The sequence below is a fragment of the Pteropus medius genome, unplaced genomic scaffold (genome assembly GCF_902729225.1).
Source record: "Pteropus medius unplaced genomic scaffold, Ma_sr-lr_union100, whole genome shotgun sequence".
NCBI classification, from domain to species: domain Eukaryota; kingdom Metazoa; phylum Chordata; class Mammalia; order Chiroptera; family Pteropodidae; genus Pteropus; species Pteropus medius.
Genome location: NW_024345601.1, coordinates 14,574,890 through 14,602,717, shown reverse-complemented (window position 1 = coordinate 14,602,717; position 27,828 = coordinate 14,574,890). Strand labels below are relative to the sequence as shown.

General features: G+C 36.6%; 1 protein-coding gene and 1 pseudogene across 1 annotated transcript in view; one reads left to right on the top strand and one right to left on the bottom strand.

The window, feature by feature from the left end:
* The window catches only part of NCKAP5 (NCK associated protein 5), a 744,993-nt gene that overhangs the window by 395,471 nt on the left and 321,694 nt on the right, over nt 1-27,828 (top strand).
* On the bottom strand, nt 20,848-20,966 carry LOC120612004 (uncharacterized; annotated as a pseudogene).

The window sequence follows — 27,828 nt, the reverse complement described above, 5'->3', positions numbered from 1 at the left end:
GTGAGAACTCGTTGTGGTTCCTTCTACCTTGTGGGTCTTTGCAGGGTGAGATGTTAAAGGGTTTGCCATAGTTTTCCCCGAAGACAGCAAGATCCTTTATATTATCTCTTCTGACCCAATGTTTTAGAAGCTTTTGGTGATTTAAAAATGACCTTTTCATACTACACTATTTTGGATTCAGGCAGCAGTGGAGTGGGCTGAAATTGCTCCCCAAAAAAGGCCACATTAACAAAAAAGATCGACATTTGAAAAGAAAGAAATGAGACAATGTCATACACTGGAAAACTCACTAAACTTGTTTTTACTTTGGTTTTAGCCCCGTGAAAAGGATTCTGGATGACGTTGAGTGATTCCCTTAATTTCCTGGGGCCTCAGTTTCCTCATTTCTAACATAAGTTCTTGGATTCTTGCTCACTGTAACATTTTATGAGTCAATAAAATTGTCCAAACTTCCAAAGCAGCTGTTTTCAAAATTCTGTTCTCTCTTTCAATAGTCTGGCCTAATCATATTTTTAAAAACTGCTGTTTTTACAGTCACACAAGTTCTGCCTCACCACTTTCCAACAGCATTCAAGAAAAAAAAAAGTCATTATTTAGAAATGACTGAACTCAAATATGACTCTTCACCTGTTTTCTGAAGCAGGGTAACCTTTATTCAGCATCTACATGAATGGGAAGAAAACATTTATCTCTTCTCTGGAGGGTGGGGGCACCTAGGCAGATGCCTAATAAGTGTTCCTAAGTGTTCTTAATCCCACCAAGCAGGCAGTGCTGGTCTCCATGCCTCCTTAAAGATGTGATGTGATGGTCCCTCTTTCTTGACAGTTCCTAAAAGAAGTTATCCCCAGGTATAGTCCACACTGTGCTTTCCTTTTCCAATACATTGAGCTTCCCGTGCTTCTCCCCGACCCCCTTTATAAATAGAGAAGACAGCTGCCAAGGGAGAGAAGGAATTAAAGTATCTGGAGGGTGGGGAGGTGAGAAGAACACATATGGTTATATTTTGCCATGAGCGAATAGGTTTTATGTTTTATTTCCATGGCTGTGAAAGTTTAGTATAAACATGTTGGGAGAAACACACACACACACACACACACACACACACACACACTACTTTTTCTCATGAACATAAATAGGAAGTTTAAACATAGCAATAACTAAGCATTAAAAAAAACAGGTGCTATATAGATCCTCCCTTCAGACCCCTGCCTTTTGCTCCTGTGCCTAGGGCATGTGCTGAATGCCATTTGGGATTTACTGGATTTAACTGTTGAAACTGTCATGTCCTCTTAGAGTTTGGTGATACTACTGGCCAGCATGGTGGAATGCCAAGTGTATTGATTCTGTGTCTGGGTTGTTTGTATGAAGGGCCTACTAATGCAGGTACGCTGGTTAAAGCAGAAAGGCTCTCATTTTGAGAGGCAGGAGAATGGAGGGGCATAGAGTTCAAAAGAGTAGATGAACAAAATGCTCCCAGGTAGAATGATGAAGTTAGATGGAGAGATTTGAATGGAATTTTTATTTTTTTCTCTTATAGATGAGAACAATTAGAATTCTCCAAATTAAAATTAGGGCAAAAGATAGTAATTATGTCCATGTGTTTATTGTCCTTATAAACCAGACAGTAAATTTAAAAAGTAATGTCCCTTAGCGAATGTAGGATGAAATAATTCTAAGTATCTGTGTTCAGTGGTTGAAAGTTAAATATGAAAATAAGTTATGTGAGGATATATATGTTTATGTACGATTTTTAATGAGGAAATAAATATTTTCAGTGTGATTGATGGGAAAAGTCTAAAGATATCTGTAAAAATATGGAGAACTAAAGGTACAGTGCAGAAAATATAAGATGACACAATGTGATTTTTCTAGAAAATGAGGTGAAACAGAGTAGTCACAGCTGTCTACAAAACAAGAGAATTCTCCCAAAGGAGGAGGCTGCTGCTTATGAGACAGAGGAGAGAGAGAGAGAGAGAGAGAGAGAGAAAGAGAAAGAGAGGAAGGGGGATAAAAGAGAGGGTGAGTACATTATAGGATGACTCCAAAAGAAACTACAATCAGAGTTCATGAACAGACGCCATAATTAACAGCCAATTTACATGGTGAAGCCTCGTCTAGAAGGTGAAGGAAGGAAGGCAAGCACTCAAGAATTGAACAAAGAAACCAGGAGAATGGACAAAATGGCCGGAAAGGTGATTGCATAACGTAAATAAACCAAACAAAGCTGAACAAGATCAATGGCAAACCTCTCAAACCTCCTGATCCCATTCATGTAGCCTTAACCAAGACCCAAAATTCCCCAGGCCGTATTTTGATAAATTCGGTTGATCAGAAGGAAATGACCAACTCCAAATTTAGAAACTATGAGCTCCTCTATCGAGCAATGAAATCCTGGTCTCACCAGTAGCACCTCCAGTTTCCTTGTTAGTGATGGTGGGTATAGTCAAGGGCGTGCAGTTAAGCATTTGGAAAAATTTAAATTTTCAGCAGGTAGCAGTTCCGATGGATTTGTAGCCACATCTCTTTGGTGCTGTGTTCAGTGTCTAACCAGAAGTGGCACTGGAGCTGGCAGATTTCTCTGTATCAGTTGAGAAGAAACCACACTTTTGACTTTTTTCTTAGATCTCTAGTTTTCTTTGTTCTTTAATGATTTTGTTTCAGGTCAAGAAGGCAAGAACCATCCTTACTCAGGAGGGTCATCTCTTAACCGGAAGTACTAAAAGATTGTTCCTACAGTCACAGTTTTAGGCAGTTGAAACAAGGTTATACGGTATTATCAAAAAGAAAGTACCACAACTCCCTAAGTGTACGGAATTGTTTCTCTTTATCTAGCCTTGTTTAGAGTTCATGTGGGTAAATTCTATTGAAAGCACTAGTTTCTGGGACACTGGGGAGATGAGGAAGTATCCAAAACAACAATAACAGCACCACAAATAATAATTTAAATAGTGTCCGTTATGTGCCTGGCATCCAGTGTGTGCAGAATGTGCTTTCTCTTTTTTCCATCTCACATTACTGAAGAGCTTGGTACTATTAAAACCCTCATTTAAATATAAGAACAATTAAACTTCACCATGTTAAGTGACCTGTCCTACATTTCACCTTGAGAAAGTAGCTTAAATCCCAGGCAGTCTAAATCCAGAGCCTTCACTCTTAACCACTACTCTACATGAGTTTTAGGAAATAGTATTCAAAAAGTAGCCATAAAAGAAAACAGTGAAAAATGAAGGTAAAACTTTGGAAGATGAAGATAACTTATACCATTCATTCATGTGGAAAAGTGATGGAAGGAAAACATAATAACCAGCAAATATGTAAAAATATGTAATGAGATTGCTAAGGAGAAAGCTATCAATCATTCTCACTGGGGAAAATGAAAATAAACGAGCTTTTAGCACTATAAAAATAGGGTGAAGTAGCAGACATGACTCATAGATGATAAAATATCACAGCACTGAAAGGAACATCCTCAGATTCAAACCCATCATTTTTCAAGTGGGGAGATTAAGGTTCAAAGAGGAAAGGTGACACTTTCAAAGTCACTGATTGAGTTCAGTGCAGTGCTAGGACCTTAATCTGGTTCTCCAGGAGCCTAGCCTCAAATTCGTTCCACTTCAGACTATGATTATTAGTGTAAAAGATTCCTAAGAAAAGATTCATAAGAACAGCATATTGGTACACATTTGTGTGTGTGTTAACATGCTTGTCTGACCTATTAATTAAAAATGATCTAATTAGCAATACCGGAGCCAAAGGCATTTTTGTAGAGGCAGTAGAATATATGAATAAAGTGGTCGTGAGAGATATATTAAAGCAAAGCAATTTGCTTTGAACTTGGACTTTGAAATCAAGATCCTGAAGAAAGAACTGAATAAAGTTTCTTAGACAAATAGCAGTTTACAAAGTATTTGTAGGACATTAATTAACAAAACAAAATAGATTCATCCTTCCTTTTTCCCTTCCCTTATTCTTTGACCTATGTCATTTCTCAGAGCTAAAGAGTCTATTGGGAAAACAAAACAAAACAAAAAACAGAAAGAAAAAGTCAGGTTAGCATGATTCATTCTACTGACCTCATGCTTTCTCCTACAGTCATTGTATTCTTTGCTAAGATTTTACAAAATCTTTTAAAAATCACTTTTTCCCCCTAAAATATGTTTTTTTCCCAGAAACTCCTCATTCTTCCCAGTTATCAGAATCAGGGTGTGCTCTGAGGTGCCTGGAATATATGCTTTTTGGTATGTTAGTGAATGATTTGTATGCCACATGAGATTCACTTCAGCACATTTACCTTTCATCACATTCTGCAACCCAGCGTCCCTCGAGACATCTTTACTTCTTTTACAGCCTTCCCTGCTTAGCCCAACATATGCCTTCGTGTGAGACTTGAAGCCTCAATGGAATAGTCTTCCAATTACGTCCAGAAATATCCTTTGATACCAGCTACTCCCTTCTACATGCCTCAGACTTTGCTTTTTATTTTTTTCTTAGATTGAAAACAAAAATGTTAATTTTGTAAATTATCATTTATTTGTAATATCCATATGACCAAAAACATTAAGAATATAAACATCAACAAAATATTTAAACAACGGTCACTTTGATCTCACATGTTTACTGGGAAAATCATTGTAAAGAAGCATTTTGAGATACGACTTTATTTTTCCAAGCCAAAGAAGAGTTTATTAGAACTGCTTAAATAGAAAGTATTACTCCGAATTTGAATTTGATCAAAAGAGAAATGATATTTGAGACTATGATTAACGTGAAGTTTAAAATAAATGAGGGCTTTTTGCAAGTTTTGCCAGTTGGCTATGTGGAATGAAGACCAGCAGCATTCTGTAAGCCTGATCAAGTGAAAAGGGTTTTATGAGAATGTATTGTTTACCTAATCCTTTACCAGGCAGTGTCAAAAATATAAAAATAAAGATATCTGAGACATGGTTTGTGTTCTTAGAGGTTGTAATCAACCTGTGGCAAATTTAGCAGAGACCAGTAACTAGTAACTAATAACTAGTTAGCGGCAGTGACCAAAAGAGTCTATGTTCAGATTTCTATTATGTGTGTGAGTTGCTAAGAGAATTGAGGCAGAGTTTTCTAACTGCAGTGATAGACAGTAAAAGAAATAAATTAGCTTTGTTCTGAAGAGTTAAAATTATTTTCTCAGTATTTTTTTTCATTTATTTTCTTTATAATATTTTGAATTGAGAAACCAAGTCAGAAAAAAATACCGAGTCCATGTGCAGAAAACAAATTCCAGAGGGATCATTGGGTAAACTGGAGACAAACTCAAAATTTGAACCCATGGCTATTTTCATACCATTCAAAGCTGTTCTTTCCATATATGCTTATTCTCTTTAATAGAATTTATAATTTTCAATCATTTATAGAATTACTGTTGGAGCTGAGAATAGCTCATTTTAAGAACCACAAGTACCATATTGTACGTGTTTTAAGAATTAATATTCAATAGTACTAGAACAGTAGGAAAAATAAATCATTTTCCCTAAATGTTTGTTTAATGCCCATTTCCAGGTACATGATTACTAAGACACTGCCAGGTCTCTGTCTGGTGAATTGCTACCAAGTTTGCAAGTACTTTATAAACTAAACATCTTCTATAAAAAATTAAATAATAATTCATGCTTTTACTCGTCACAATGTCTTAAAAACTTGCAAAAAAGAAAAAAAATACCCCTGACAACTGAATAACATCTACTCCCCTGAAAAACAATGCATTTCTTCTTTTTAGCTTACCACAAATATGTAGTCTGAATTTCATGAATTATTTTGAAAGAAATAATATGAAGATTTTAATTATAGCCAAGTATTCTTACTTGTACAGCAGTATTGTTTAAATAAAACTAGGGTGTTAAACACATCATCTGCTATTAGTTATTTATATTATTTCAAATTTTAATATTTATTATTAATAAAGTTGACCTTTTAAGAAATATTTGTCTCTAGCTTTAATTCAGTAACCATTAACAGTAAGTTTAATTGCAAAGTTTTCTTGAAACATAACTGAAATTGTGGGAAAATGTCAACACTTTATAATAAGTAGCTAATCATTTTAATTCTCTTGGTATTCACTGCAGTATCATTAATCATTATAGAGTCATTCGATCCTAATATAGATGTAATATCTAATTTTGCAGAGATTCAGCTGTAATTTAGCAACAATTACTGTCCACTTATTATAAAGTGATGCCAAAAACCCTAATGCAATTATTTTAATGCATTTTGGTTACATTATACGATAGTATTCAAGTTTGCAGATGTTGCAAAAACTTTAGATTGATGTAGCTGATTAAAAACACATTACATTGGAAATTTTTTTACTTGAGGTATTTATGTTGGTATTTCACAAGGCGCTCCCCATTCCATTTTTAGAATAGTTCTAATTTGCTTCAGTGCTTTTCTTGGATTGTTTTTGTTTTTTGTTTTTTGGGGTTTTTTCCTGGTTATTTGCTTTGGAGAAAGCAAATTTTTTTGTTTTCTAAGTGGATGCAACTTTTAAAGAGGGTATAATAGCAAGATTGCCAAAAGGCCAATGACTTTTCAGGTGACTTGCCAGCATGGAGGTTTTTCTGGGACGAGAGTGTCAGCTGCCTCCCTGGATTATAGGGTTCACTCAGAGGTAGAAAATGCACGTGTTAGCAGGAATCTCTGACAAGTCCCCTCGTAAGTTGTCAGGTGACATGTGCTTCACAACATGTGTCCGTTAATCTTTATATCAGAGAGCACTGCCAGTCAGCTAGGGTAGTTTGGGTTCATGATTCTTTCCTGCCTCTGTGGGGTCAGGCACGTGTGACCACACTGTGAAGTAGGAGTCAATTATTGTTATAACCTTTGTGTCTTTGGCCTTCTTTGTCTTAGGAGGCAATTTCCATACCGTTGTAACAGCTCACCAAATTTTCAGGGAACTCCCATCTTTCTGCCTTCTCTTTGAATCCTGTTCACAGCAAAGGATCTGATAATCAAATGAAAGAGGTGGGAAATATGGCCAGGCACCCAGATAGGTTTGTATTACTACAGAAGGAGCATGGAACTGATACTGGGGACAAGTACACTCTGCCGTACATAGTACTGCCTTAGACAGATGTTTATAAGATACTTCTTAATACATATGTTCTAAATATTATTTAACTATTCAGCATCCCAATTATGATATTGGCATATATGGATAAATGACACTGTTATCTGTGTAGCAAGGTGTCTTCAGGCATTATCATCTAGTATCAATGTAATTGTATGACCTCCTAGGCTGGTGCAGTCTACCACTAAACACCTTACTTCAGTTTCACTCCTAACACCTAGGTGAGGTTTACTCATGAATATAAACTCAAATTAATATTAATTTAGCTATTCTGTAAACGGGAAGCTGTATCTATCTTCCTGAAAATAGTAATCTACAATAGAATATTTGAAAGTAAAATCAAAATGCCCCGTGTGTTATCAGGAATTTTACATCAGGTTTAACAACACTTCTTTAGTTTTAGGTTGGTTCATGTTAGGTTGCTGCATCTTGTCCTGGGGAACCATTTTTATTATAATGCAATTATAGAAACAAATAGATCAAAGGATATAGGATAGAATTACACACTGATAGTAGGAATATAAACTGGTAGTCACTCTAGTGGGTAATTTTGCAGCATCTAGAATTTTGAAGCATTTGGAATGTGCCTATCCTATGACCAAACAATTCTGCTCAGTATTCATCCTAAAGTGACACCCCCTCACCCACCATGTTCACATCGGGGAACATGAAAAGATATTTATGGCAGCTTTGTTTGTGTGATTGAACTGATGATGACATTGCTGATGTTTGACCAGTTTTAACTCATTGACATGGCAATTTGGTGTGGTCCAATTTAATAATTGGAAAAGACAAAAATATTCATCAGTAAGTGAATGAATGAATTGTAATGTTCATAATTTGTCTATTCATGATGTGTCTCGTATAATGTTATCTATTGTTGCTTAACAAACTACCTTAAAAAAACAGTGATGTAGCATTTCTCACAGTTCTTTAGGCTGTCTGGGCTTAGCTGAGTGGTTTTTCTGCTCTATATAATATCACCTGAGATTACCTGGTGCTTGGTTTGGGACTGGCTGGGTCCTTCTATCTCTTCTCTCTCCCTCTCCTCCTCCTCTCTCCCTCTCCCTTTCCCTCTTCTCCTCTCCCTCCTTTTTCTTTCCTTCCCCTCCTTCTCCCTCCCTTTTATTTTCTTTCCTTCCACTCCTCCCCATGTGGTCTCACATCATTCAGTAGTTTACTTTGAGCTTTTTATACAAGCTACTTGGATTCCAAAAGGGCAAAAGCAGAAGTTTCAAGGTCTCTTACAACCTGAACTCAGAAGTTCTATGACATCATTTTCACCAGATTTTATTGATGAAACTCATTGCACGTAAGGCTAGCCCAGATTCAAAAAGAGGAGAAATAACAGAGTGGCAGATTTGTATAGCGATGGTGTGAATTGTTGGTAGCAATCTTTGGAAATTATTTACGACATGTACTATGGAATATGGCAGAACATGTGAATTGATTTGCATAGATTTATAGTATGTATTCCTGAATTTAAAAAATGTAGAATGATACGTGGTATTATTTTTCTACTGCTGTATAACCAGTTACCACAACTTAGTGACTTAAAACAACTCCCACTTACTATCTCATACTTCTATGGGTCAGAAGTCTGAGTCGACTTACCTGGTTTCCTAAGGTCTCTCAGGAATGAAGTCAACATGACAGCCAGGCTGGATTCTTATCTGGAAGCTATGGGGAAGAATCTGCTTCCAAGCTCATTCAAGTTGTTGACAGAATTTAGTTCCTTTTGGTTGAACTAAAGTCCCATCTCCTTGCCAGGTGTCAGTGGGGACCACACTTAACTTCTAGAGGCCACCAGCATTCCTTGGCCCTTTCCATTTCAAAGCCAGCAGCCGTGCATCAGATTTCTTTCATGTTTTAATTCTCTTTGACTTCCCTTCTGCTACTACCTAGAGAAGACAATGTTTTGAAAGGGCATGTGCGATTAGATTAGGCCCACTTGAATAAACTCTCTTTTGATTAACTTAAATCAATTCATTAGCAACTTTAATTATATTTTCAAAATTCCTTTTGCTATGTAACATAACATAATCAGGATATGATAGTTCATCATATTCACAGGTCTGGGGAATAGACAGGAAATGTTAGGGGAGCATTTTAACATTCTGCTTACCAAATATGTAAACACAAGCTAGCACCCAAGATAATTCCAAATGCATATAAATACACATAGAAAGTTTAGTAAATTAATTATAGTAGTTACTGCTGGGGAGTAGACCAAAATTTGGAAGGGAGGTGATATTTAGCCTTAATAAAAATATTTTATATTTTACATTCTTTAACAAAGAAATTTTGTTTCTGCATTAATATAGTTAGAAAGTAAAATAATGTGCTAAAATAGAATCCGAAGGGTCAAACACTCCACCTCCCTGACTCTGTATAGAACTAACTGTGCCTGCACCAGAGCACAGGGGTGACCGCCTACCTCTTTGGGCACTGTCTTCTACTATGTGACTGCTCCAGGGTTCCCCTGCTATCATTGAATTATCAGTATAATTCATCACAGCCTTCTCCAGGGCCAATATTCACCAACTAATGCCTTTATAACCACATAGTTGTCATAATATTAAAATACTTCCATGTTAGTTGGCAAATAGTCATTGTTCCAAGCTCCCTGAGTGCCCTGCAACCAAGAGACATGTCCTCTCAAGCTGATGATTTGGAACAACTTCCTCCTCCCTGAGATGCTTAGACCTCCTGCAATCTAGCAAATAAATGTCTAGCATCTGATATGTTAGGGCCCCCAGGGCTGCTCTAGTGTTCAGGCCAGTGTCCTTTCTTTCTCCTTGGACAGTGTTCTCCTACTCTTACTGCTTGTTCCATATTGTAAATTACTTTTCCTAGTCTAAGTTTTAGAAGTTCGAATTCATAAGGTGGTACCTTTCACATGCATCTGTTCCTTCTCTTTCAAATGAGAAATGAGCTGGAACCAAAACTATTTTCTTTGCAAACCCTAGCAGTGATTGATATGTGTCCTGCGCACTCCAACTAGCTGTATCTTAAACCACTGCAGAGATATTTATATGTTTTCTCCTTTACTGTTTAGAAGGAAGAAAGCTAACATTGTGTTTTTATTAGAAATAAAGTTTCTGCATTAGTGAGAAGAGGTTGAACACACCATCAGATGTCACGATGTTTACTTATAGAAACCTTGCAGAGAGAAGGGTTTGTTTCTCTGTCTCCACAGTAAGTAGAATGATATTTTATTGACTTTGAGCTTCACTCAGAAATCATTGCAGGATGTCAAGCTTCCTAAGTAGTGACTCAGGCAAGTTCAGGCAACTATAAGTGTGCATGCGCTGCTGTTTCAAAATGATATGATGTTTGCCCTTAAAGGTAACCTGTGGAGTCCAGCTCCTGAGCAATTTGCAAATAAAATAAGATCCTCAATACACAGAATGATAGTATTTAGTTTGTTAGGACAATATAGCCACAGCATAGTTTTTTTTTTTTTAATTGAATAAAGTGATTTATTTTTAGCCTTCACTAAAGCTAGTATTAACAATAGTAATAGCTGATATTTATTGAACAGTTGCTATGTCTCAGGTACTCTGCAGAGCATTTAACATGCAGCAAGAACTCATTGAGGAAGGGATTATTATTATTTCCATTTTACAGATGGAGAAATTAAGGCACAGAGCTCTTAAGTAAATTAACCAGTTATGTAACTAGAAAGAGGCAGGAATTGCAATAAAATCCTAAAACCCACCTGGCATCTGAGCCCCTCTATGCAGTATTATCTTGCTCAGATCACACTGGTTTGCAGTCTTCTCCTAGGCCTTAGCCCTTCAATTCCCATAATTCTGTATTACCAAAGGTTGAAATCAGTTGATAGGAGTAGTGTTACTGAGCCAAACTGAGTGAGGTGACTCATTATAAGAAACATGGGCAAAACTGTAAAATATACCAGTGATTTACTGGCTCTATTAGTTTCCTAACATTGCCATAGCAAAGTACCACACACAGTGTGGCTTAAAACAACAGAAACTTACTCTCTCATAGTTTTGGAGGCTAAAAGTCTGATATCAAGGCATCAGCAGGGTCGTGTTCCCTTTGAAGGTTCTAGAGAAGAATTCTTCCCTTTTTTTTTTAAATTTTTTTTATAATTTATGGCGTTTGTCAGCAATCCTTGGCATTCCTTGGCTTGTAGTTGCCTCATTCCAGTTTTCACCTCTGTCTTCACAGGGCATCTTCCCTCAGTGTGTGTCTCCAGGTATCCAAATCTCCCTCTCTTTTTAAGGGCACCAATCATTGGGTTTGGGGCCTTCCCTAATCCAATGTGATCTCGTTTTAATTTGACAACATCTGCAAAGATTCTATGTCTGAATAAGGTGGTATTCACTAGTTACAGGTGGATTCAACTCACTTAACTGGCCAAGAATTGATTGTGTTCAGATACTGAATTAGAGGTTGGAGTGATGAGGCCACTGAAATAGATATTTTTAAGTACAATGTGTTGGAGAATATACTCATTAAAACATTGCTTTATTTTGGAAAAACATTTGCTGCTACTGTGAAGCTGAATGGTAAGTATTTTTTTAAACCAAAATATCTGCGAATGATTATATATAAACATTCGCTCATAAAATATTTATATACACATTTCTCTATGCTGGACACCATGCCAGGCTGTAGAGAAAACAATGGTGAGGAAATACATTCAGAAGTCCTTCTCTCAAGGAGCTTGCATTCCTGTGAGGACACCAATAGTTGCCAAAGAATCGAAGGAGTGCAAGTTTAGCTTTAAAGTGAGGTGAGTTCTCTGCAGAATGACTTAAAACAGCAAATTTATTCTTCCTATTCTATAGCCCAGAAATCTAAAGCTAAAGTGTCCACAGGGCTGTATGACTTTCTGCTCCATGGAAGAAAACTTTTTCTTTGCCTTTTTTAGCCTTCTCTAGCAATCTTTGGCTTGTGGCTACATCACTCCAATCTTTGTCTCCTCCTCTTCTGTTTGTCATAAATCTTCCTTTGTCTTTCTCTTATAAGGACTGCTACCATTGGATTTAGGATCCCCTTCAGTAATCCAGGTTATCTATTCATCTCAGGGCCCTTAACCTAGCCACATAGCTGCAAAGCCTTTTTTTTCCAAATAAAATAACATTCACAGGTCCTAGGGATGTGACCTAGGTTTCTTTGCAGAGGTCATTGTTCACCCTACCCACACTTGGAGTGGCTGAGATAGCAAAGCATGTAGAAAGACAGGTTGGAAGAGTCAAAGCTATAGGAAAGAACTTGAAGGCAGAATAGTGTGAGATTTTGGCTCTTTCAAAAAGCATTTCACAAAGCAATGGTTTTAATTAGGAAAATACTGCCCATAAAGTAATATTTTAAAAAACTGTTTGGGCTTCTTTTTTATCCCCATTATCACAGATGTGCTATTGTTTTTTAATGTGTAGGAGCCAGACAAGCTGGATGTCCTTCAACATGCGATACAGAGGCCCAAAGAAAGAATTGCCCCTGGTTCTGCTGGACACTCATGTGTCTACAAGTAAATGTCTGGAACCTAACTCTATTTTATATATACACACACAAACTATGTTTTGCATAGTGTTAATATACACTAATATTTTTCCAGAGTGCACCTGTTTTGTAAAGTTCAGTTACTTTACTCAGTGTTTAACAAGAGTATTTTACCATTTCAATAAACTATTTCACCAACAGGGTTATTGTTTGTACCATCCCAGTTAACTAGAAAACACTCCTGTTTTCAACCATCAGTCAACATATGTAGCTGCCACACACAAATACATAATAGAGGAGATGGGAGACTGAATAAGACACTTAAAATCAAACAGGGTCCTTAACCTAATCATAGCTGCAGAGTGGAAACAAGTAAAGCTCCCTAGACCTCACTGAATTTTATTATTAAAGCTTGTCTTTAAAATATTTTATATGTTTACATATATATACATATATATTTATGTATGTATGTGTGGGTGTGTAAATGATTTTGGTAGCTTCATAAGAAGCCTATAGTATGGAAATTATTTGTTATAAATTATTTATTTATGTATTTATGTATATATGTATGCATTTATTTATTTATTTTAGTTTTTCTGCATTTTTAAATTCTTATTCTGTCCCAAGAGGTCTCCACACATTCCGCACATTCTTAAATTACTTTCACTTTTACATTCATCTTTTATTTACCATGACCTATTGAAGAGTATGTTGTCCAAAGTATTTTAAGTAACTCAGTAAGTGGTGAGATTTTAGGAAAACGGATATTTTCTATGGTATTTATGACCCTGTCGCATGTCATAACTCAAGGGAAAATGTTGACACTTCACATATAAATAAGGTTCAGGTCACTTATGAGAATATCATACTTCCTCATATCTCCATTTTGGCAGCCTATAATTCGTCTCAACATGTTCTCTCTAATTAAGGCTGTTTTTCTCTATTTCTTACCATATACAAATAAGTACGATCTATCATTATTTATTATTTTCACGTCAACTTCTACTTCTGTTCTTTTATATTCTTGGACTTCTTATATGGAACTTAAAAAATTGTTTTACTTCTTTTACATCTAACATTATTTATTATAATTATAAGTGGTTGCAAATTTCTCCATTCCAGGATAGCCTTTCTCGATACATATTATTTTATTACAAATAACTTCCCATTTATTTCTCCTTTGCATTACAGTTAGGACATCGTATTGATTTTTTCTTGAAAAAATTATATTATCTGTTATATTATCTGTTAATTTCATTTCAGGATAGTAAAGAGAGTATTACATAACGTTTGTTATAAAATAAAATGTTGCATCTGATGGGGTTGAAAACCATTACCGTAAATAATATGACAAAGTCTAAACTCTGAGAACACGCATGTGTTAAGCCAAAGGCAGAAGCAGCAACCTTTCTCTGGGCAGTGAGAGGAGCAGGTGTAGTCCGAAGATAAGAGGAGAATTAGGAGAGGGCGGGGCGGGAGTAGGGGTGAGGGGTCTCAAGCTTCATTTTAAAAGAGGCATGCCCGACTCACTGTATTTTCACGTCTCTCTTGGTCCCTCTCGGTGCTTTTATTCCATCTCTCTCTCACTGTGCCTTTCATTGTCCCTCTCACTCTGCCTCTGAGAGGAGGCCACACTTTGTCTCACTGTCCCTTTCATTGTCCCTCTCACTCTGCCTCTGAGAGGAGGCCACACTTTGTCTTTCTAATAAACTTTCCTTTTGATTCTAAAAAAAAAAAAGAAAGAAAAAAGAAAAAAAAAGAAGAAGAAGAAGAAGAGGCATGAGAGGTTTGGGGCAGCAGAAGCAATTCTATCCCATGTTTGAGGAACCAGTGAGGATGGAAACTAGGAGAACAGGGACTAAACACTAGAGTCTACATAAATGCACATAAGGCTTCTCCAAAACTGTGCATGAGGTGTGCTTATCAGGAAGTTATATTGAGTTAATGTCTCCATGAATCAAAGAGAGTGACATCACTTTTATAAAGCTACAGAAGAAGGTGGTATAGGATTTAACAACAGGCTTTGTCCAGGTCCTATGCAAACTTTAAACCACAAACTATAATTATTTTTATTTCAGGCTATGAGTTTGGCATTCTAGGAGCCAAAGATTTAATGCTTCCATACCAGATCAAGGCAAAAAGAATCTACAGCTCACTTTTAAATTGGGGAAGAAAAATAAAGAACCAATATGACTTTCACACAAACAAATGAAAAGAACTGGGCTTTCGATAGTGAGATAGAAATGAAGAGGAGATGCATTTCAGTCAGGGTACGGTGAAGAGAAATGGAGCCCTTGAAATACTTATCCCAATTTATGAGCATGCATTTATTTTCTTCTTGAACTCATTGTTCTCTCTCACACTAGAATGGCAACTCAAAGAGGAAAAGGACCATTTTTTTCTGTTTTATTAAATACATGTAAAAACACCATAGTGCCTAGAACAGAGTAGTTGTTCAGTAAATATTTGTTGACAGAAGGAACAAATGAATGACTTGGCTAGGAGCTCTTGAACCTCTACATTAAACACCTGTGTATTATCATTCTGGATTTTCATGATCTTGTGCTGCTATAAAAATTATTAATATAAAAAATAATGAGATTAGTTCCAGTTGTGTGGTATTTTCATTGTAAAATGTTAGCATATCTATTAAGCAGAGATATGCATCAAGCCCCACTGTCAAAATAAGTGACTTGCATACTCTGAGATATAAATGTTTGTGGGAAATAGCCAAGCAAAACGTTTGTGTAGCAGAGCCTCCATCCTGTTAGAATGCAGATTAGATCATTAAGAACCAACACATTTCATCCAGTTATCAGCGTTTGCATACAGTGTGGTCTATTAATTGGATGAGTATGGAGAACACTGATATACCATTTCACTCTATCAGAGGATTATTTCTCTGTCTTTATCAATAAATTCTGCCTTGAAACTTGAGGATTGACCAGAAAAGAGTAATTGTTTTTTAGTCTGTTCTTTTCAGTGTTTGCATTGGTTTGTCACTGGATTTGTACATTTTACTAGTAACTTATTTTTAGTTATAGAATGCATGGTGGGGAGGAGGAGAATATCACACCTTAGGTTTGAACTCATTTACAGAGGAAATAAAAGTAAATAGGTAAGAAAGTTCAAGCAACTTCTCTTGGCATCAGAAGGAAAACCAAATGGAACTGGGCGTCAGATAAGATAGCAGTTTGTTCATTCAGACTTTTAATTAAACTCAGAGATTAACAGATCACAAGATGAGGTATTTTAACAATTATGTGACTGAGAAATCTCCTTGATTCTCCCTCTTACACCATGTTCTCTTGAAAAGTCACTTTCTAGATTTTTAAAAAATATGATGTCAACATGATATTATTATTATTCGGTAAATAAATTCCCATATCATTGATGATGCATGAAATCACAGAATGTTCACCTCTAGAATCATCTCAGAGCTCTTTCTTTCTCCTAGTGCTCCCTATCCCTTCCACAAATCCAGTTTCCTCACTAGTAATCATCGCCTAGGCTGACACATACATGAAAAATTGTCTTATATTTTTACAGCATTATGAAACCCATGTGACCTCTTTATGAGGGTTTTTGTTTGTTTGTTTGTTTGGAAAAATTAAGCAAAACAATGCAAATAATGGATTCCAAATTGTTGTAATATGGTATTTCACTTGACTTCAAAAGAGAAATGGAAGAGCTCTAGGCATCAGATAAAAAATAGCAACTTGTTTAAATACTCCTTCCATTAGAATAAAGCATCTCCAGCTCTGAGAGTTTCTCTTGTCTACAAATGTATGCCGAGCGAGTGGTAGCACCTGGCAGGTAGTGTGGCTCAGTAAATGACAAAGAACAGCCGAAAAGGACTTCAGTAGACCTAGTTTGGCTCCTACAACTTGCAGATGAAGTCTTTGAGCCAGAGCCGTGAAGTGATCTAAAGTCACACAGAAGTGACAGTTTTCTAATTAGAAACTGAGAGAAGAAGGTTTTGATAGCAGGTTTTGATTATTCAGTCTCTTGGGAGTTCGTGTGCTTTCCTGGTTGGTTCTTATTATATCTGTGGAAAATTCAATCAAATGTATGTTGAGGACACTTACTACCAATAGAGTACAGTACCACTTCTGGCTTTTTCTTCCTCATCTACTTTTCTGCAGGGAAGGGGTTACCATCTGCTTCTGCTTCTCGTTTGGGGTCTGTTCTAATCTTTCCTCTGCTGTGCAGTAGGGAGCCTGCCCTTCTAGGGCAGACCTGTGGTTGTCCAGGGATGTGACAGTGTTTCTAAACCAATGGTAAAGTAATTAGTGAGCCTGCCTACCCAAAGACCTGACACATGCCCCTAACAGCTTCATCAGTAACCAAGGTCTTAATTTGATTCTGCATTTACCTGATATGCTGCTTTCAGTTGATTCCAAGATTAGAAAGAGGAACAGATGTTTTTTCTTTTATACCACCCGAAACTCTAGCATTCTGAAAAAAATTTTAGCTTCCCCCAAATCAATCCTGTCACCAAGAGATTAGCACTGTTAGAAATCTCATGTATATTTTTTTCTTTTTGTGTGTGTGTGCTTATGTATCTAATTCAGCGTTTCAAAAAACTGTAATCAAACTGATTATGAAATTTCTCTTTCTGCTTATTTCATTTAGAATACATACCAAAAAATTTAAATGCAACCTAGACAGTTGCTACTTTGCAATTCTGTTAAATGCTGCATCATCTCTGAATGTTGCTGAAAGTAGAGAATGCCTGACGCTCATTAAGAAAGAGTTTCATACACTTTGGGACTTCTCAGCGGTGCTATTTTCCAGAAATCTTCTGAAGCAAGTATCATCGCAAGCTCTATCAGATATTGTTGCATTACTGTCCTAATCCAGGGGCTAGCAAACCACAGCCTATGGACCAAATTCACCCTTTACTCCATCTCCTCTCCCTCACCTGTTTTTGTATGGTCAGCTAGCTAAGAAAGGTTTTCACACTTTTTTGAAGAGGTGTTTAGAAAAATAAGAATATGCAAAGGTGTGACTTGCAAAGCCTAAAATATTTAAGATCTGGCCTTCACAGGAAAAACTTTGTCAGCTAGCCCCTGTTAGAATTATATTTACATTTATTATGACTATTCAAAAGAATTCCTCCACCTAAGAAAGAGGTGAGGTATATCCATGTGAAAAATGCTTTGAAATTTGTGAGAGGAGTATGTAAACGAATGCTTAAGTGCCTCATCTAAGTGAGAGAGACACTGTGTGCTGGTGCCTAGTGATGCTGAGGGCATGGATGGTGGTTGTAGGCCTCTCGAAAGAGGTCGCTTTTAGGGGAAGAAACTTTATTAGTTTATATATTTATTCCCATTGAAGGGCAGGGGTTGAGATTGAGTTTGGCACCAAAGCTCAGAGACAGACACTACTTAGATGTAATAAAGGCAGATAAGGCAAGAAAAGAGATTCGGAGTCTAGTGAAGACACATTTTCTCATGGATCCCATTTATTCTTGAAATCAGCCCCACAAAGCATGCATTATTTGTGTTTTACAGATACGAAAATCAAAATTCTGTGGTTTTAAAAACCTGCTGTAGGTCACACAGTTAGTAAATGGAATCTAGATTTGAAAACACATCTGTTTGGCTCCAAATATCCATGATGTTTTGTCTCTACCAGGTATGTATTTTCTGTGTGTATCATACATATTTCTGCAATGTCATTACACTAAATGGTGATGGCAGGTACAAAGTGAAACTGTATACTACCCATCCATTCCAGATACATTGAATTATCTTTAGTATGACATTCAAGGCTATTCGTAGGCATGTTTCTGCTTCTCTTGCCACTTTTCCTCTCCTGTTGCTTTTTTCTTACAGACACTCTGGATGACATGCTTGTTCCCCACTGCATTGTGTTCTTCAAGTTTCCTTTTTTGTTGAATACAGCTCCCTCTGTCAGGGAGCTCCTTCTCAGTTTCTTTGCTCAGAAACTCCTATTCATCCTTCAAACACCTCCTCAAATGTCAGCTTCTCTTAGGAGTCACCTTTGACTCCTCCTGAAAGTTATGCAAGATCCTCTGACCTTGTTAGAATTGTTCTCGTGTATCTTGGGTAGTCAGAAAAAAAAGTGCTTTTGCCTTTCTTCCTCAGTTGACTGTGAATCTTTAAGAACCAAGTTCAAAGATGAGTGTTGTATCTGCCAGCAATTAGCATAAATCTTAACATAGTGAGATCTTAGATTTTGGTGACTCTAATGAATGAAAGAATGAACGAACAAATGTATGAACAAAGAACGAGTGAACAAACGAATGAATGAATGAATGAATGGTGAGAGTTTCTTTCCCACTCAGATGCACTGTTTGTATGTTGTACTCCCTGCAGAACTCAGTCTATTCCTTGGTCATCAGTACCTACCGTATCCTGATAACTTCCTATCTGGTAAGGCGCTGTGGTCCATGCCAACCTATTGCTCTTGATTCAGGTTTGCAAACACTTTAGGATCAGTTCAGGGACCCTCACCGAAGACAATTTTACTTCAGCTGCAGGTGTTTACCAACTGTTACGTTTTTGTGATGTAACCACTTAATGCTGTTTCCGTACCTCCCTCCTCAAGCCCCAGTGTATTCTTGAAGATTCTAGTTCCATTGCTGCCTGTGGACTGGATGGCTCTATGCTGGACAAGCCATCGAGTGGGCTTGACTTTTAAGGCAGACAGGTAGCCTATGCATGGTTGCTAATACGATGCTTTATCTCCCAAACTATCTAAGGTACTTTTAGCTTGGTGTGCACGATGGTTAATTATATGTGTCAACTTGACTGGGCTAAGGGATACCCAGATAGTTGGTAAAACATTATCTCTGTGCGTCTGTGAGGGTGTTTCAGGGAGAGATTAGGATTTGAATCAGTAGACTTAGTAAAGAAGATCTATCTGCCTCATACATTGGTGGGCATCCAACCCATTGAGGGCCCAAAAGAAAAATGCAAGTGGAAGAAGAGTGAACTTTCTCTCTCTGCTTGAATCAGGAGCCCCATGTTCTTCTCTTGGACAGAGCAGCTCCTGGTTCTCAGACCTTTATATTCCAGGACTTACACAAGCAGCCCTTCTCGCTCCTCCCCGCATCCCCCTCCTTCCCTCATCTCCACCAGGCACGAGACTCAGACCAAATTACGCCACTGGCTTTCCTAGTTCTCCAGCTCTTAGACAGCAGATGGTGAGACTTCTTGGCCCCCATAACTGTGTGAGCCAATTACTATAATAAATATGCTCATATATATTCTATTTGTTCTATTTCTTTAGAGAACCCTTATTGATACAGTGTGGATTTATTTATTTTTTTGCCTATACGGAAGTGACCACAAAAAGAAAGTCCATGTAGGAGAATCTGAGTAACTATTAAATAGTTATTAAAACATTGTTGCCTGGGTTTTTCTTAACACCATTTACAGATGGGATCCCCAGGGCGCAGAAACTTAAAGGGTCTTCTGAAACAGAGCCCTCAAGATGCTCTGTTTTCCCAGTTATACAGTCACTGTGATACCAGTCCTAATCTTCTTCTGCCTTTCTTGGCTTCTGGGGAGGAACAGTGGCCCCAGACAGCGTGCAGCATATGCATGAAAATTCCGTGCAGCCAAGCCCACATAAATATTGCATCGTTTTAAATTTTCATAAACTGTAATCTATAAAGGCTCCCGAAGCACCAACTATTTTCTTTCCACTGCATATCATGCATTTTTAACTGTCTATAATTACACAATTAAACAGTAGGCTATTGGGGCTCACAGGAATCATTAGCTCAAAGTGTTTCGACTTCTATAACTTGCCTGAAAGGATGGTGGGTCTGCTCACCCAGGTGCCCGAGGAAGGAGAGCTCCCACTCTCAGCCTTGGGTTTCTCAAGGGAGTGAAATTCCTACTGAACTTGAACATGGCATAAGGGAGTAAGAACGACAGAAACCCTAGCCCCAGCCCAGGAAATGGGATGGCGTACCAGACCAGGAAGAGATGGAGAAAATGAACTACATGTTTTTTTCATCCCCATCATTCCTACCAATGAATGTTCTTTTAGAGGAAAAGCACCACTTTGGGTGAGAGGAAGGCGAAAATGGGAAATACAAGGTGATGGAAGGAGACTGGACTGCAGGTGATGAGCACACAGTAGAGTATACAAATGTCATATTGTAAAGTTGTACACCAGAAATTTATGTAATGTTGTTAACTAATGTTACCCCTAATAAATTTAATTTTTTTAAAAAGCACTAAAATGTCCCTCTTTAGGCACATTCAGTCTGCTTTGCCTTTTTTTTTTTTTTACACCTACAGCACTTGGTCTTCCCAGGTGGTCTCCCATCCAAGTACTAACCAGGCCCGACCCTGCTTAGCTTCCGAGATCAGACAGGATTGGGCTTGTTCAGGGTGGCATGGACATAGACATGCTTTGACTTTTAACTCCATAAAAAATCTTTAGTCTTGTCCATGTTGCTTCTGTGATCCAAACCTATGGGAGTGTATATTACTTTAACATATCACATAGGCCAGGTGTGTATCAACACAAAGATAATGGATTGCAACAGTCATACAGTGTTGTACAGTGTGTGCTGAATACCTACAGCATTTTATATCAGGATCCAAAAATCCGTAATGGCAAGTTTGATACATTTATTCATTTCCTTCACTTAAAACTGCTGTGAAATCTTCTCTAAAAAGTTTCTCCCACACACATTTCCCTAAAAAGTCATTCCCTTACCCTTGTACCCTGCATAAAAGGCATTGAGAAAGAGAATATATTTAATGTCATATTTCTATCTGCTCACCCATAGCATGTATGAGTGTGCTTTGCAGTAAAGATTTGTTAAAGAATAATGATCATACTATAAATATCTTTCTTTACAAGTTTTAAAAAACATTTTGAATCTTAAAATTTATAACAGCAAGATTATAGACATTAATTTTACAATGGCATGTGTGTTAGCTTGTATGAAAGAGACTAGAAAATAAGCAGATATTGTATTTTTGACAGATTCCGAAAAATACATTGTTAAATAGGGAATTTGACAAATATTAAGTGACAGAGATCAGTTTGCCTGTCCTTTTGTGTTTCTGTGTATTGTATTCAGGTTCTTTTTTTTTTTTTCCTAGTCCTTTTTTAAATGTTACACTTTAGTTTTTGCATTGGTTCAGATTCTTGGAGAACTAAACTATCAATTAGAATTGGAAGTAGGATGAAAGTTAGATATTGTGAGCTATCAAGAGAGATTGTACAATAAGATTTTGCTTTATAAAAGGATTCTTTGCTTATGTAAAAGATGTATTCAGGGGTTCCCTTAAATAAAAAATGAATGCCTTTGAAATATATGGCTGCATTTCACTTTTATACCCTACCATATCACACCTTCTTCAGTATGCTGGTCCACCTGCATTCTGGATAGAGCCACGCCTGTGACTCTATCCTGTGCAGTCCAGCCTCCTCCTTCTGCTGATGCTCTTCATTCTAGAACAGTCTGCCTTTTCTTCTTTCATAGCCCACGCTCTTTTCATTTATGACCTAATTCAATTTTGTTTCTCAGTGAAATTCTGCCATTTTTCTAATCGCACCTTTACTGTCCCTCTTCTGAAATCCTTCAGTACTTAGACTCTTCATTCCAGCACAGGTTCCCAATGCCTCTTTTTTACTCTAATTCTCACATGTCTATTTGCTTTGTCTCCACAATTAAATTTTAATTTCCTTGAGAGTAGGCCTCATGCCTCACAGTGTTCAATAAAATTTTGTTAGCTGATTTTTTTATTGGTATATCATTAGTTTCGTTTGAAAAAAAAAAAAATCTCAAATGCTCATTAGTGATTTAAAGATGAGTTTAACAAACACTTTCTGTAAAGGTTTAAATAGTAAGTATCTTCGGCTTTGTAGACCGGATGTTGTTCTCTGCAAATATTCAGCTCTACCATTACAGCACAAAAGCAGCTGTAGACGGTAGGTAAGCCAGTGGATGTGGCTCTGTCCCAATAATATTTTCTTTACCAAACAAGCAGCTGTTGAGATGTTACCAAGCTCTGACTTAAAGCATGGGAAACTCTTACAGACTACCTCGATTAACTTAGATTAATGACTGAGAGAGAACAGTGTAAATCGTGTGAGCTATGCATCTCATTCACCAGTCCAAAGAAGGAAGAGCATGTCAGAGTTTCCCTGACGTGTTTCCAAAACATCCCCAGTAATGTTTTTTAGTTACTCAGAATATAACAAGCAATGTCTTTTCGTTCGTTTAAAAGTAATGTTCATTCCGGGAACCCTCACACAGTGCTGTCAGGAGTGTACATTGGTCCAACATTTCTGGAAGCACTTTAATATTATGTAGCCTAAATATGTTCATCGTCTCCTCTCCATCAATTATCTTCTGGAAAGGATGCTGAAGAAAGCATTCATTCATTCAGTCTATGTTTATCAAGGGCCTACAGTGTGCCAGGCACTGTGCTAGGAGTTAGGTCTCTATGGAAGTGAACAAAGTTTATGTTATAGCCTATCAATTACCACATTGTTTAACACAGACACAAATCAAGAAAAAGTTTTGTATTCAACAATGGGCAGCAGTTAAACTATGGTATACTTATATGATTAAATATTTTGCAACTGTTAAAAATGATACTGTAGAAGAATTTTAATTATATGAAAAGATATTCCAATGAAATATTAAATGAAAAAGTAGATTAAATGTGTTTATAGAAATATTTTTCCAAACTTAAAAATGTGTAGATGTGCCTAGATAAAATAACATGATGGTAGTCACCAAATGTTAACAATGACATTCTCTTGATGGTGAAATTCCCAAAGATTTTTCCTTTTGTGTCTGTATTTTATACTTTTTTCTAAAGTAACCATGTATCATTTATGTGAAAACAAAAAGAAACCCATGATATTTTGAATTATGCAAAATTCCTAACAATAGAGGACATAACCCCCCACAATTAGAAGTTGAGGATGAGTTTATGCTGGGCAAAAATAGAGAATCTTATTCCAACAAAATTGTTGCTGAGTTGCTGAGTTGTAAGATTATAAATGTTCATCTTTATGCACTTCCAAATATTAAAATCTTTCTTCATCAACCAGAGTATTATTGGGTAGAATCAAATCTTTTCCCCTTTATTTTGACTTACTAAGGGTTAACTGAAAAATCCTTTGTTTCAACCCTTCTTAATCTCCAAGTCCCCTTTGCCGCTGTAACAAATCCAGTCTTATGAATATAATTGAATCTCCTTTGATGATTCAGTGTGTTGCAGGGCCTTAGGGCTGTAATGCTGACCATCAATTATCATTGTATAGGACAAAAGATATAGATGTGGAAGATACAGAATATTGAGCTGAATATGAAATGATTCTAGGATTGCCTCTGGAAATTGCTTTATAGAATAAATCCCCAATGTCAGTGAGTTTTTGTTGTGTGTCTTTTCTCTTATAAAAGCTAACTTAGTTCAGGGAAAGAAAAAAAAAATCCAGTGATTTGAACTATCTAGTTACATAGAGTCTGTTTCCTCCAGATTATTATTCCTTGCCTTCCATCTCCTTTTTTTTTTAGTCTCATATAAAATATAAAAAATCTGCTGTTCCTATTCTTTTATCTCTGTGTCATTACTTGAGCACTGGTTATTTATCTAATGTTGACTGGATTAAACTAGGACTGTCTCTTGGGATCAAGAGACCCGAAACATTCCATTCTGCTCCGTTGGCCAAAATCCTTATCTGGTTGAAATCAGGTTGAAGTGAATAAACAGCAAAGGCTGTTTGGGGGAAGAGAAGTTGAAAAGAGCAGTCAGTGATCTAAATGGGATCTAAGTTTTACATCTGTGTTCAAGAGAGATATTTATAGTTTTCTTTTCTTGTCTGTCCGGTTTTAGTATTAGAATAATGAGTTAGGAGTGGGAGAGTGAGCAGATAAGAGGTCTGTCTCACTCCCTTTGATTTCACAAGGGAAGCCAGCTTTTCTGTCTGATTTCATACTGGTTTGAGTCTCTTAGGACAACCACCCTCACCTCCACCTTCTCTCTCCATTTCACTGTCCAGCAAGCAGAGGTCCTGAAGGAATTACCCCACCCAGACCTGGCTCTAATGAGAACCAGGGTTCCAGAGTGCTGTGTAATGAATTAAAAATCTGTTAGGCTCCAGCTTCACAACTAGTGTGACACAACTGGAATTACAGATGTGCTGAGGCAGTGATTCCCCTCGGCCCTCGGGGATCCAGGTGGATTCAACCCCAGCCCCAAGCATCCGTTTCTGTTTATGCAAGTGTAGAATGCTAATATGTTCATTTACTATATGCATTGTGACTTGAAAATTTTGGAAGCTTTGATCAGATTTTCCAAAAGGAGACCCAAGAATATTCCCTGCTATAAGATAAAATATCTGACAAAGTTCAGAGTCAAATGCATGTGGGAATCTGTGCTCTCTCTAGGACAGCCCTCTCATCTGACAGATGAGGAACCTGATCCTAAGGTTCCATACTTAGTGACAGAGCTGGGACCCATGTGTTGGTCTCTTATCTCATTTTCTGGTCTTCCCTTTTCTGCAAAACAGGTGTAGAGACTTAGATGAAACTATGGGTTTTTCAGATATAAAAGCAGCATGCAATTGGTAAGATGCTGGACGTCAGGAGAACTGGATTAATGTTCTGTTTGTGACTGTTGAACTAATCACTATATTCTAGAAGAAATTGAGAATTCTAGAATGTGCAAAAGTAGCAGAAGCTAAAAAAAATAATAATAACTTGTACAAGTTTTAATAGCTGGCTAGTGGCAAGAAAGCCTCAGACAGAGCTTTCTTCCCTCCAGCGCTGCCTTTCCTTGCATTTTATACACCATTGCGTTTCAAAAGACCAATTACATTGAGAGAAAACATTTTGTCTTATCATCAAGGCTTGTTTTTGTTTTTGTTTTTTTTCGTGTGTGTGTGTGTTGTCAGGAAACAAAATGCTAACAGCAGTAAGTAGTGTAGTTTGTTGTTGTTTTTACCAGAAAGAGATTCTTTCTAGAGTTGCCATTCAAAATGTGTGAAGTTGTAAAATGACCTTTCATTACGGCATGCATCAAAGCTTCTAGAATGGGGTGAGCAAGAAATCGTTGCATGGGAAAGTGAAGATCAGCCTGAAAATATATGTCTTTCTGTTTCTCTTTTCTAGTCCAAGAAGAAGAAGAAACATCCATGGTTAATTCAAGCTGAATTTAGCTCAAACACATTAATCTTGAAACTAAGAAAGAGCGATTCTATAATTTTGAGGAATGGAGTGCCTGTTAGTATAGATTCAAACAACTGTGTTTGTAAAAACTGTTGTATTACATTGCCTTTTAGCAACATTGCAAATATAGCTTTAGTTTTATAGATATGTGAATGGGATCCACTGCTCTCTATATTTGTTCTTGTTAAATTCCACTGGCTTGAATTATTTTTCTGAAATAAGATTCCCCAGACAACTAATACCAAATTTGTGACTATTTGTCCAAATCTCTACACTGCCATTTGTCTGCCCCATAGTCATTCTTCCCTTTCTGATCCTTATTAAGAGAATCTCTATATTGTTGAGGATATCAATGAGGGCAGCTTTTAAAAACTACATTTCCTAGTCTCCTTTGCAGAAAGAGGTAGTCAGTGAGATGTCAGGTGGAATTTGTTCATGAACCTTCCTGGAAGACTCTTTAATGGGGCTTATTCAGCCAACACATCTTTTGCTTTCTCCACTTTCCTTGCTTCTTATGGTGGATCTTATGGTGCTACCACCAAACAACATCCTATGACTGACCTTGAGGGTGGAAGCAATTATATTCTAAAAATTACAGAGCAGACCAATAGATAGTGTAATCCTGAAACACTGATAATATCATGTACCCACTATCATCTAAGTAGTTCAGGTAGCATTAGACTGCCCACCTCTAGCCTTCTTTCAGGTAAGTGCAAAATAATCTCACAGTTTGAGCAAACCACTGTTAATTTGACTCTGCTACAAAATAGGAACCCTTTTCCTATTTGAAACAAAATCATGTAGAGAGTGTTGCAATATTAAGCTTTGACTATCAATCGATTTTTTTCTTTTCCATTATGTAGAATTAATTATCATGTGGTTATAAAATATGTCATTTAGAAAGTTTATGCTTTGGATTATACAGTATCTAGATTACATAGAATTATATAAACTAATGATGCAAAACACTAAGTGGGTTTTTTAATTGATTTTTTAAAAAATGTATATGCATAAAATGTACTTCTTATATACAGTTTTATTTATATTGATAAATACATAAAGTTGTGTAACAACACCATTGTTGGGATACAGGAACATTTTCTCACCCTGAAAAAGTTCCCTTATGCTATTTTTTTGTAGTTATTTGTTTATATAGGTCTATTTTTTGGACTTGATTCTCCTTCATTGGTCTATATGTCTATTTGTGTAGCCAAGACTACACTGTCTTGTTTACTGTAATGTTATACTAATTCTTAAAATCAGGTAGCCTGAATTTTCCAATATTGTTCATTAAAAAAATTTTTTTGGCTATTTCGATGCCTTTGCCTCTATAAATTTTAGAATCACCTCAATGATATCTATTTCATTTTTTTGGAGCTACTGTAAATGATAACTGCTTTTTATATGTCAGTTTTTAGTTGTCCATTGGTAATATGTAAAAATACAGTTCATTTTTTATATTGATCTTTTATCTGTAACTTCACACTTATCATTCTAGGGAATTGTTTTTTTTTTGGTAGATTCTTTGGGATTTTCTACATAGATTATCAAGTCGTTTGGTAGAATCATTTATGTTTCTTGTTCAACCTGGATGCTTTTAAATTATTTTTGTTACTTTATTTCTTCGGCAAAGATCTTCAGTATGATGTTAAATAGGAGTGATGAGAGTAGAAATTCTTCCTTATTTCTAATTTTAGGAAAAAACATTCAGTTTTTCACCACTATTTATAAGTTATCTGTAGGCTTTTTGAAGTTCTCTTCTATTCTTAATTTACTGAAAATTTGTATCCAGAATGAATATTAACTTTTTTCAAATGTCTTTGTATCTATTGAGATAATTATATGGTTTTACATCTTTAGTCTGTCAATTTGGTGAATTACTCTGATTGATTTTTGAATGTTGAACTAGTCTTGCATTTCTGTGATGAACTTGACTTGGTTGGGATGTATTATTCTTTTTATGTATTGCTAGAATATATTTGCTAATATTTTGCTGAAAAATTTTACATATGTGTTCAAGAGTGTAATCTTCTATAGGTTTCTTTTCTGTCTTTGGTTTTGGAACTAGTGG